At 54.5% G+C, this 10780-nt stretch overlaps 1 protein-coding gene across 1 annotated transcript in view; it reads right to left on the reverse strand.

Moving 5' to 3' along the window:
- Positions 1–10433, reverse strand: part of CALCRL (calcitonin receptor like receptor) — a 75314-nt gene extending 64881 nt beyond the window's left edge. Inside the window, exon 1 of the mRNA XM_079782318.1 lies at positions 10290–10433. The gene's annotated coding sequence lies outside the window, so the exon portion shown is untranslated. The remainder of the gene's footprint in view (positions 1–10289) is intronic.
- Positions 10434–10780: the final 347 nt, after the last annotated feature.

Below are 10780 nucleotides of genomic sequence, written 5' to 3' on the forward strand. Positions count from 1 at the left end.
AGTTTCCTCGTCCAGAGGCTGCAAGGCTGGCCGTGTAATGAACAGTGCAGACAAGGAGGCATGATGAACTTAGAAAGCCCGCGGTTAATGTAGCCAAATCAACACCCCGCATCGTACATCAGTAACGTGATCTGATGCTGGGGATCGATGTTTATTACAACTTAATTCCACGGAATTAGTCACAGTGGAGTGGATGCACTGTGGTCGCGCTCCAGACAGAAAAGCGAAAACCTTGTATTTACAGAGTTTTCCCTCGGGGATTGGAGCACGCTGGCAGGCAGGTCTGGGAGAAAACCAGACGCGGGGTGTAGGACAATCCCCGAAGTCTAAACAACCTCGAGTAATCAGGGGCGGAGTATTGTCCGAGGGCAACAATCCGACTCACTGTAAGCACCTGCTCCTTCCAGACCTCCCTCGCGGTGAGACTTAACCAGCCCTCTGAGCACCCTCGGACGGGGGCCCCCATCTCTGAGTGCAGAGCATAGTTAGCCCACTCCAGGGGTTCGCTTCAGGGACTGCGCCGTTACACGTGGTGAACACGCCTGTTCGTGGTGCGTGTGGCACAGAACAGAGACCGCTGAGCCCTCAGGCCTGGACGCGCAGACCTGCGTGCATTGCGGCGGCGACAGGCTGGGGAACAGACGTGGCCTCAGGGGCCGTCTGAAAGGCTGCACCATTAAAGGGTTTTTGAGGGATGGTTGCATTTTACCAAAATGCAGATCTGAACTCTGCTAAGTTTTATGTTTATTTTCTTCTTTTAAAAATATATTTTATTGATTTTTTTTACAGAGAGGAAGGGAGAGGGATAGAGTTAGAAACATCGATGAGAGAGAAACATCGACCAGCTGCCTCCTGCACACCCCCTACTGGGGATGTGCCCGCAACCAAGGTACATGCCCTTGACCGGAATCGAACCCGGGACCCTTCAGTCCGCAGGCCAATGCTCTATCCACTGAGTCAAACGGGTTAGGGCTATATGTTTATTTTCAAGAAAGTAGTCTGGAACCTGGTTCATTAAATATGCACACATATTACTTTTACGATCAAAAGACTGGGCAAGTCTTGTTAAATAACTTTTGAGCTGACAGCATGGAACACAGGACAGGAAATCCTTTGGAAAAACGTCTAATCAAGGAAGCTAAGGATCGCGAAGAACTCGGTCGATGAAAATGTGAATGAAGCGTGGGAACATCACGGGACGGCTCTCAGGCCTGTTGTCTGGTTTTAGATGGTCGTCAAGCTTGCTCACACCTCATCTGAAGACCTTTCTGTTCAAATGAATGAAACCAAACATCCTTCAAAGCCTTATTCGTAAGAATATCACTTCACTAACCACATATTTTGTCCTAAAATTGAACAATTTCTGATACACAGCCTGGCATGAGCCTCTGATTTAGGTACAGAGCTTTGTCAAGGGTAACTGTTTGATGCTGGGCACACCGTGCGTTTCTCTGAGCTTCATGTGTAAAAGAATGAAGAACAAGGGATTTCCGTGTGATACGCCTTTTCCATGGTTAGAATGAAGAGGCTTTTAAGTGCTCCAGTTTTAAAGAAATCGCGCTTGACGCCCGCGTTTGTATTAGGTTCTGGAATATATCACACGACGGCAAGAGCGTGGCCACCCTCAAAACGTCCGCTACACACCGGCCTGTCCCCTCCCCGGCCGTAGGAAGAGCTGGTATTCCGGCTGCTGATGGTGCAGAGAACCAACTCACAGCTTCAGCTCTGTTCACAACAGATGGGTGAGGGGCACTGACACGTGTGGAACGCCTACTACGCGCCGAGCGCTGAGCTGAGCGTTTCCCACGTGTTGTTGGGTGTCTTCCTTACAAAGACCCGGGTTTCAATACCACGTTATGGATGAGAAGGGGGACCGGCAAGGGGGGCAGGCGGGTCCACCTGCAGAGGACCTGCCTCCTCCGCCCGTTACATCGCTCTCTGCGAGAGCTTACATTTCAGCGGTGGGCTTTCCTTTCTTCCTTTTCCCCCTTTCTTCCTTTTTGCCATTGATAAGAAAGAGGTGGGAAACACAACCATAATAATAGTTTCCTGCAGAGGGACGGGGCCGAGCCAGGAAACAGCATGCTTTACTTGGCCGTTGTTTCAGACAATGGGGCGTTCTGTGCTTTACCCGGAGGGTCTGGGAGCAGCACATTCCCGCGGGGGAGTGGCAGGCGGCATGGGAAGAGGAAGCCCAGGGCCGGGGGCAGGTCCCGGCCCAGCCCCTGGGGCTGTGTGCCAGGGCCGTTACCGAGGGTCCCTGCGCCTCAGCGCTCAGGGCCGGAGTTTGTATCTGCAGACAGAGCGGAGGAGAGTTCTGGGGCTTTGGGGGCGTTCAATGAGATGAGCGCTGAGGAGTCAGTAATGCACAGGGCACATGGCAACCCCTCAAAACGAAGTCACGTCACCATCGCACGCCGCCTTGAGAGAAGGGGCTCTTGTCCTGGCCGGTTTGGTTCAGTGGTTAGAGCGTCAGCCTGCAGACTGACGGGCTGTGGGTTCGATTCCCGGCCAAGGGCACATGCCTGGTACTTGGGTTGCAGGTTCCCAGCCCAGGTCGAGGTGCACGTGGGAGGCAGCCAGTCGATGTGTCTCTCTCACATCAATGTATCTCTCCCCCCGATTCCCTCCCAGTCTCGCTAGAAACCAGTGGGAAAACTACCCTCGGTGAGGATTAAAGAGGAAGAAAAAGAAAAAAACAAGAGGAGGGGCTCTCGTTTGTGGGCACAGCGTGGGGAGGCAAGACAGGATGTCCCCAACACGTGTACAGACGTCTTCCTGAGAGCTCAACTGATGTTTCTTTTCAGATTTAACCCATTGGAATTGATAAGTATTCCAGTGTGTCCCATAAGTTAACGGGGAGGGTTTTTTGTTTGTTTGTTTTTTTATTTTATTTTATTGACTTTTTACAGAGAGGAAGGGAGAGGGATAGAGAGTTAGAAACATCGATGAGAGAGAAACATCGATCAGCTGCCTCTTGCACACTCCCTACTGGGGATGTGCCCACAACCAAGGTACATGCCCTTGACCGGAATTGAACCTGGGAACCTTCAGTCCGCAGGCCGATGCTCTATCCACTGAGCCAAACCAGTTAGGGCAAGTTAACGGGGAGTTTAAAGGAAATGTGTTTAACACATTTAAAAGGTAGCAGCGTCCTGAATGCTAAGGTGTGCCCGGTGCCAGGCCTCACTTAAAGAACTCCGCCTGTCTCTATAGCACAAATGCATAGGTTTTCTTTTTCGCCTTCGCTAATCACGTATATTGGCTTGTTTTTAAAGAAGGTGTAAACCCCAAACTTCTCATTGAAGGTAAATTTTTAAAGGAGACCTATGCCGATTGACTCATAAAACATTTACACATGTTACTCTGATATGAGGTTTCCATGAGCTAAATCAAAACAAATCTCTTCATTTGTCTCCCATTTGAAAGTAACTACAGAATTACCACCCCCCCCCCAAAAAAAATAAAATAAAATCACGTTTTGTACTGGCCACATTCTCTTCCCAGTTTTCATGCTCCTTGCTTTCTGTTCTGAGGTGACGTCTTTTTCTCCAGCACTTAACAACGCCCCAGTTTCCCTACACATTACCGGGGAGGGCGGCCACGGATGCTCATGTCCACGTCTGCGTCCTGATGGGTCGCAGGTGAGTGCGGGACATTCTGTGTGTAAAACGTATGAACTCAGGACGTGGCCGGAGACAGTGGAGCTGGGTGGTGATGGATAAGCTAAGCCTGTGAGCTTGGGGGTGCGCTCACCGTCCCCCCCCCCCCGCACTCCCCCCCCCCCCCGTGTGCCCGACCCCTCGGGCCAGGGCTGCTCCATCAGCCACGCGGCTGCCGTCTAACGGCTGCCACGGACGCGCTCGGAGCTCTGGCTTCGTGAGAAACACAGTCGAGCTCAGGGCAACCTACACCTAGCAGAGAAGTAACTACAGGTTTATGGAGAAGTCTATGCCATGCTAACATTTTAAATTAAGAAATGCATTCCAGCCCTAGCCGGTTTGGCTCAGTGGATAGAGCGTCAGCCTGGGGACTGAGGGTCCCGGGTTCGAATCTGGTCAAGGGCATGCACCTGGGTTGCAGGCTCAATCCCAGGCCCTGGTCCCGGTGCGTGCAGGAGGCAGCCAACTGATATGTCTCTCACATCGATGACTCTCTCTCTCTCTGTCTCTCTCTCTCTCTTTCTCTCTCTCTCATCTCTCCCCCTCCCTTCCACTCTCTCTAGAAATCAATGGAAAAATACCCTCGGGTGAGGATGAGCAAAAAAAGCAAAACGAAGAAATGGTCCCATCCACCAGCTTCCCTGAGTACGGAGCTGTGGACTCAATGCCATCGGCGACTTAGTTGCTCATGAAGGTTCGTGTTGGGTCGAGTTGAGCTGAGATGTCTGTTCGTTGGATGGCAGCCAGGGAGAGGAAATCACACATGTGCTCTAAACCAGGAAGGAATAAGCAGGGGCACTTCATTTTACCTCTAAAAATAAACGCACTCTTGTGCCCACTTTTGAGAACGGCAATGATGGCTGAGCTCGTTCTGCATGACACTGTCTCTTTCAAATAGGCAAGACGACTTAGGGACACGGGGTAAATACGCTCTATGAAAATATCTGCAACTTGTCATCTGATCATACGAGTAGGACCTTACCGCACGTGGGCCTTAACTCCGCTCACAGCAAGTGACTCTATTTTACTTTTTAACGATAAAAAGGAAGACTTTTATTGTGTTTTTATAAATTTTTAAAAAGTGTTTTTATTGATTTTTAGAGAGAGAGGGGGAGAGGGAGATAGAAACATTGATGAGAGAAACATCATGGATCGGCTCCCTCCTGCACGCCCCCTACTGGAGATGGAGCCTGCAACCTGGGCATGTGCCCTGACCTCGAATCCAACCAGTGACCTCCTGGTTCCTGGACTGATGCCCAACCATTGAGCCACACTGGCTGGGCTATTGTGTTTTCAAAAATTGAAATAATTTATTTTCTTATAAAATAACATTAACTTAAAAAATTAATCTGGTGTTGAGATTATTCACATATGGGAAGAGGCAGGGATTTGTTGATCTAATCTGATTTAATGAACAGTATTATAATCCTAATTAGACATAAAAGATAACCTAGATTTATGGAGGACGTTTCTGTTTAAATTGGAATTGCAATAGAATGTATAAGAATGCTTTCTATTATTTAAACAGATTTTGTAGATTTAATTGTCACCTGTCTATTCATAGGTTCTTTTTACTACATCACGTGAACTATTTATAGTCCACATTTTGCAATGAAATGTAGTATATTTCTTCAGTATTTTTTTTAAAACTAAGGCTATATATCTTCAAGATTATGAAACCACTTATACGTCGATAAACTAAAATTAAGGGGTGACAGTGTCTGGTACATGGAGTTGCGTAGCTGCTGTTGGTGAAGGATTTGGGCAGGATGGCTGTGTGTGTGAACACATAGAAACATGACTGAGGTGGCTGGTTCGTGTGCAGACCAGATCTTGCATTTCTGGTAAATATTGATTTCCCACCTAGCTGCATCAGGGCATTTCCTGACCTTCCACGCGAGGGTGTCTTGATTCGTGTCGGGGCCGCGTGGCGGACGTCTGGTGGGGGAGCGAGCTCCCCGCGAGGACAAGCACTTCTCCTTCACACGGGGCTGCAGACCAGACCTAGCACGCGTTTGAAGCAGCCGGGCACTGGTCTTCTTTCTTTCTTTTTAAAAAATTATATTTTTATTGATTTCAGAGAGGAAGGGAGAGGGAGAGAGAGAGAGAAACATCAATGACGAGAGCGAATCATTGATCAGCTGCCTCCTGCACGCCCCCTACTGGGGATCCAGCCTGCAACCTGGGCGTGTGCCCTTGCCGGGGAATGGAACCTGGGACCTTTCAGTCCACAGGCCGACGCTCAACCACTGAGCCACACGGGCCAGGGCTGATTTTCCATGTTACGTGCGTTCTCTGACGGTCTGAGTGAGTCCAGACAAAAGAGGTGCTACAAAAGCGGGACTGTCCTTTACCACCATCGCCGCCCGCGGCTCAGCTTATGGGTTAGAAGCGTCTCTGAGCCCCGACCGAAGATGGGGAGCGACGCCAGAGACCTCCCACACCGTTCTCTGAGGTATTCGCTTTCTGAAATGTCGGCACCACCATCATTCTCTTTCCAAAACCAGTTAGCTTTTCCAGCTGCGTTCGAAGGCACAGAGTACGACATACGGTTTGCTCAGTGAACCCACATCTTGGTCATTTAAGAATTACTTTGCTAATTTTTCTACAAAGTTCTAAGACAGTCCTTCAAAACGAAGCTGCCGTCGAATGTTAACCGCGTAGGTGACGATGGAAGGGGTTACTGTTATAATGGTTCCAGAGGATCTGTTAGAAATACAGGACACTGGGGCTGCCTGAGAGCTCATGTGTTTTTATGGGTTTATCAAAGGGTTTTCCCCATTAACATAAAGCATAGAAGGTAATCTTTTTTTGTCTTAATATTATTTTGAATTTTTTTACTGAAATTCAAATTTCTGTTATGCATGAAAAAATAATGATAAAAACACTTAAAGGGGAATGTAAAGGGCCTCATAAACCTGCTAGGGTGTTGACTCCCTTTAAACCTCACTGTATTCTGGGCATCACCAGTGAGGAAAATACATTCTTGAACACGAGTTTAAAATGACAGACCCACTTTTAATTTATTTTACTGTTCTGTTTTATCAAAGTGAGTGGCTTTGACATATGGTAAACATTCACGTATTTTAACTAATAAAAATCACATTTTTGCATGTGCTAGATGTAATTTAAAAAGTATATCTTTTTTAAAGTATCTCTGCAATAACCAAAGTATATTTCTTGAAGATGACTGAATGTTGCAGGTAAAACACCATTTAGCTTACGTTTCTCATGCAAAGTGTCAATTCTATCTTTATTTTACAGCTAGAACTTGCCGTAGACTCTGCACTGGTTTTCTGATGTTACAGGCTAGAAAAATACCTATTTTTTTTTTATCTAGAAAAATAAGTTAATTCTTTTTGGTTGAAAGCATACACTGATGCTCTGATATTCTCTTATCATTAAAAAAAAAGCAAACACCAGAATAGAATAACATGAATTTTCATTTCAAACTTTCTAACATTTGAAATGTTTATTTCTAACGTTATTTTCTCAAAATAGTCTTTGCCTTACGGCTCTCAATATTCACTGCCTAGTGTTTTACAAATAAAGATGATAAAATTTTTAAAAATAAAGATGATAAAATCCATACTATTAATATAGCTACAAAAATTTAATTAAATTATGCAGGGAAATTATGGGGTTTGGGTTAGCAATTTAAAAAAATATTAGAAAAGTTTGGGGAGTTCCAAACTTGATATTAATATAATACCTCTTTCTAAGATAATAATCTAAACAAAAATAATGCTATTTTAACTTTTGTTACTAAGCCATGGCATTGGGTTAGGCATTTAATGTGTTTTTCCATTTCCTCTTCTAATTATCAAATGGCTATTTACAAGGTCACGGTCCAAAAACACTTTTTTCCATTCTGCCCCCGTGTCAGGGAGCTCAGCACAATTAATAATAGAAAGCGGGCAGGAAGCCAGCGACAATGTTTTCAAAGAGGCACCAACGTTAGGTTACCTGGAAGTTGACATTATTTGGAGAAGCTTGGGGGGGAAGTAGGTGTAAAATTACCAGGGAGACACTCAGTCTGAGAAACGAGTCCTCGTGCCGGTTCCGAGGGAGCTCGGCCAGGACTGCCCACGGAAGGACTTTGCAGAGTGTCCTGCATTCAGGTAAGAAATGTCACTGCTGTCAGCCAATACCTGATCGAACCCGGTCTGAGGCCATTCTTCCCTCAGCCAGGAGCTCTGCACCCCTGTCCCAGCAGCTCCCCGGGCTCTGCACCCCTGTCCCAGCAGCTCCTGAGCTCTGCACCCCTGTCCCAGCAGCCCCCCGAGCTCTGCACCCCTGTCCCAGCAGCCCCCTGAGCTCTGCACCCCTGTCCCAGCAGCCCCCCGAGCTCTGCACCCCTGTCCCAGCAGCCCCCTGAGCTCTGCACCCCTGTCCCAGCAGCCCCCCGAGCTCTGCACCCCTGTCCCAGCAGCCCCCTGAGCTCTGCACCCCTGTCCCAGCAGCCCCCCGAGCTCTGCACCCCTGTCCCAGCAGCCCCCTGAGCTCTGCACCCCTGTCCCAGCAGCTCCTGAGCTCTGCACCCCTGTCCCAGCAGCTCCCTGGGCTCTGCACCCCTGTCCCAGCAGCCCCCTGGGCTCTGCACCCCTGTCCCAGCAGCTCCCCGGCGGCCCTGGTGTCAGGTCAGGACAGCCTGCGGCACCAGCAGGGGCTTCGTCCCTGTTCCCTGCGTCCTGTCCCGGGAACCCTGCCTTCAGGGCACGGACACTACTCTTTATTTATTTTTTAATATAAATATATATATTTTATTGATCTCCGAGAGGAGGGGAGAGGGAGAGAGATGGAAGCATCAGTGATGAGAGGGCATCATGGATCGGCTGCCCCCTGCTCGCCCCACACGGGATGGAGCCTGGAACGTGGGCCTGTGCCCCGACCAGAACCGAACCCGGACCCTCAGTCCGCAGGCCGACGCTCTACCCACTGAGCCACCCCGCCGGGCCGGGCCTCTCCGCTCCGGTGTCAGGCCGGATGCGCTCACCGGGGAACCGGGTTCCTCTTCACCCGCAGCCTCTGCCCACACCCTCTCTCCGAGGCCGGGAGGGTGGCCCGCCCCGCGGGGAAGCCGGGCTCCGGGCTCCGGGCTCCGGGGGCAGAGCCGCCACCGCGCCCCGCGTCCCCGGCAGCTGTGCTTCCCCGCGGGCGCCGCCCGCCACCCGCCGGGGGCGCCGGTCGGGAGCGCGAGGGACGGAGACCCCGCAACGGAGTCCCGCAGGCAGAGCCGAACCCCCCTGGGCGGCGCTCCCCGAACCCCCCTGGGCGGCGCTCCCCGAACCCCCCGCGCCCCGCGGAGTGAGCGCGAACCGAACCCCCCTGGGCGGCGCTCCCCGAACCCCCCTGGGCGGTGCTCCCCGAACCCCCTGCGCCCCGCGGAGTGAGCGCGAACCGAACCCCCTGCGCCCCGCGGAGTGAGCGCGAACCGAACCCCCCTGGGCGGTGCTCCCCGAACCCCCTGCGCCCCGCGGAGTGAGCGCGAACCGAACCCCCTGCGCCCCGCGGAGTGAGCGCGAACCGAACCCCCCGCGCCCCGCGGAGTGAGCGCGAACCGAACCCCCCGCGCCCCGCGGAGTGAGCGCGAACCGAACCCCCCTGGGCGGCGCTCCCCGAACCCCCCTGGGCGGCGCTCCCCGAACCCCCCTGGGCGGCGCTCCCCGAACCCCCCTGGGCGGTGCTCCCCGAACCCCCTGCGCCCCGCGGAGTGAGCGCGAACCGAACCCCCTGCGCCCCGCGGAGTGAGCGCGAACCGAACCCCCTGCGCCCCGCGGAGTGAGCGCGAACCGAACCCCCTGCGCCCCGCGGAGTGAGCGCGAACCGAACCCCCCGCGCCCCGCGGAGTGAGCGCGAACCGAACCCCCTGCGCCCCGCGGAGTGAGCGCGAACCGAACCCCCCGCGCCCCGCGGAGTGAGCGCGAACCGAACCCCCTGCGCCCCGCGGAGTGAGCGCGAACCGAACCCCCCGCGCCCCGCGGAGTGAGCGCGAACCGAACCCCCTGCGCCCCGCGGAGTGAGCGCGAACCGAACCCCCCGCGCCCCGCGGAGTGAGCGCGAACCGAACCCCCTGCGCCCCGCGGAGTGAGCGCGAACCGAACCCCCCGCGCCCCGCGGAGTGAGCGCGAACCGAACCCCCTGCGCCCCGCGGAGTGAGCGCGAACCGAACCCCCCGCGCCCCGCGGAGTGAGCGCGAACCGAACCCCCTGCGCCCCGCGGAGTGAGCGCGAACCGAACCCCCCGCGCCCCGCGGAGTGAGCGCGAACCGAACCCCCCGCGCCCCGCGGAGTGAGCGCGAGGCCCCGGGGGACTCCCGCGCCCCTTCTCCCCGCGGCGCCGGGCGCGGAGCGGGTCCGGGGAGGGTCCGGGAGGGGATGCCCGCGGTCACGGTCACGGCCACGGCCACGGCCACGCCGCCCCGCGCGGAGGGCCGGCTCCCCTCGGGCTGAGGTGGGACCCGCTCGGGGGTGGGCGCCCCGCTCATTCCTGGACGGTCCGGCCCCGCGCGGGCGGCGTCTCCCCCGGAGCTCAGGAGGCGATGTCGGGGCGCCAGCCCGCTCCCTCCGGGGGGACCGCCCAGCCGGGACCGGGAGCAGCGCGGGTGCGGAGGAGGCGCTGACTTACCGGCCGCGGGAGCCCGAGAAGCTGGGCGGACGCGGTCCCGCTCCTCCCGCCGACGGTCCGGGCGGCGAGCTGCTCCCGGTGGCGGAGCCCGGCGGCCGGCCCTGCGGGAGGCGGCTGCAGGCAGAGCCGGTCTGAGCGGCGGGGCTCCCGTCACCCCGTCCCAGCCGCGGGGGGGCGGGGCTTCCTGTGACCTCAGCGCCCCGCCTGCTCGGGGCTGGGTCACTCCTCCTCCAGGGGCGCCCCCAGGCGGCGCCCGCTCCCCCGCCCCCCAGGCAAGAAGCAGCGGACCCCCGGGCAGCACCCACGCGGTGGGCTTCTCCCCCTGAGCTCCGCTCCAGCGGCCCAGCAGCTGCCCGCGGGTGCAAGGGAGTCAGTGTGATGTTCTGTGCAAAGACGACAGGGGCTGGGGCGGGCCTGTGTGTGCGCCTGTGCATGTGTGTGCGTGCGTATGTGCGTGCGTGCGTGTATGTGGGTGTGCGTGTGTGTGCGTG

Source organism: Cnephaeus nilssonii (assembly GCF_951640355.1).
Source record: "Cnephaeus nilssonii genome assembly, chromosome: 10".
NCBI classification, from domain to species: Eukaryota; Metazoa; Chordata; class Mammalia; order Chiroptera; family Vespertilionidae; genus Cnephaeus; species Cnephaeus nilssonii.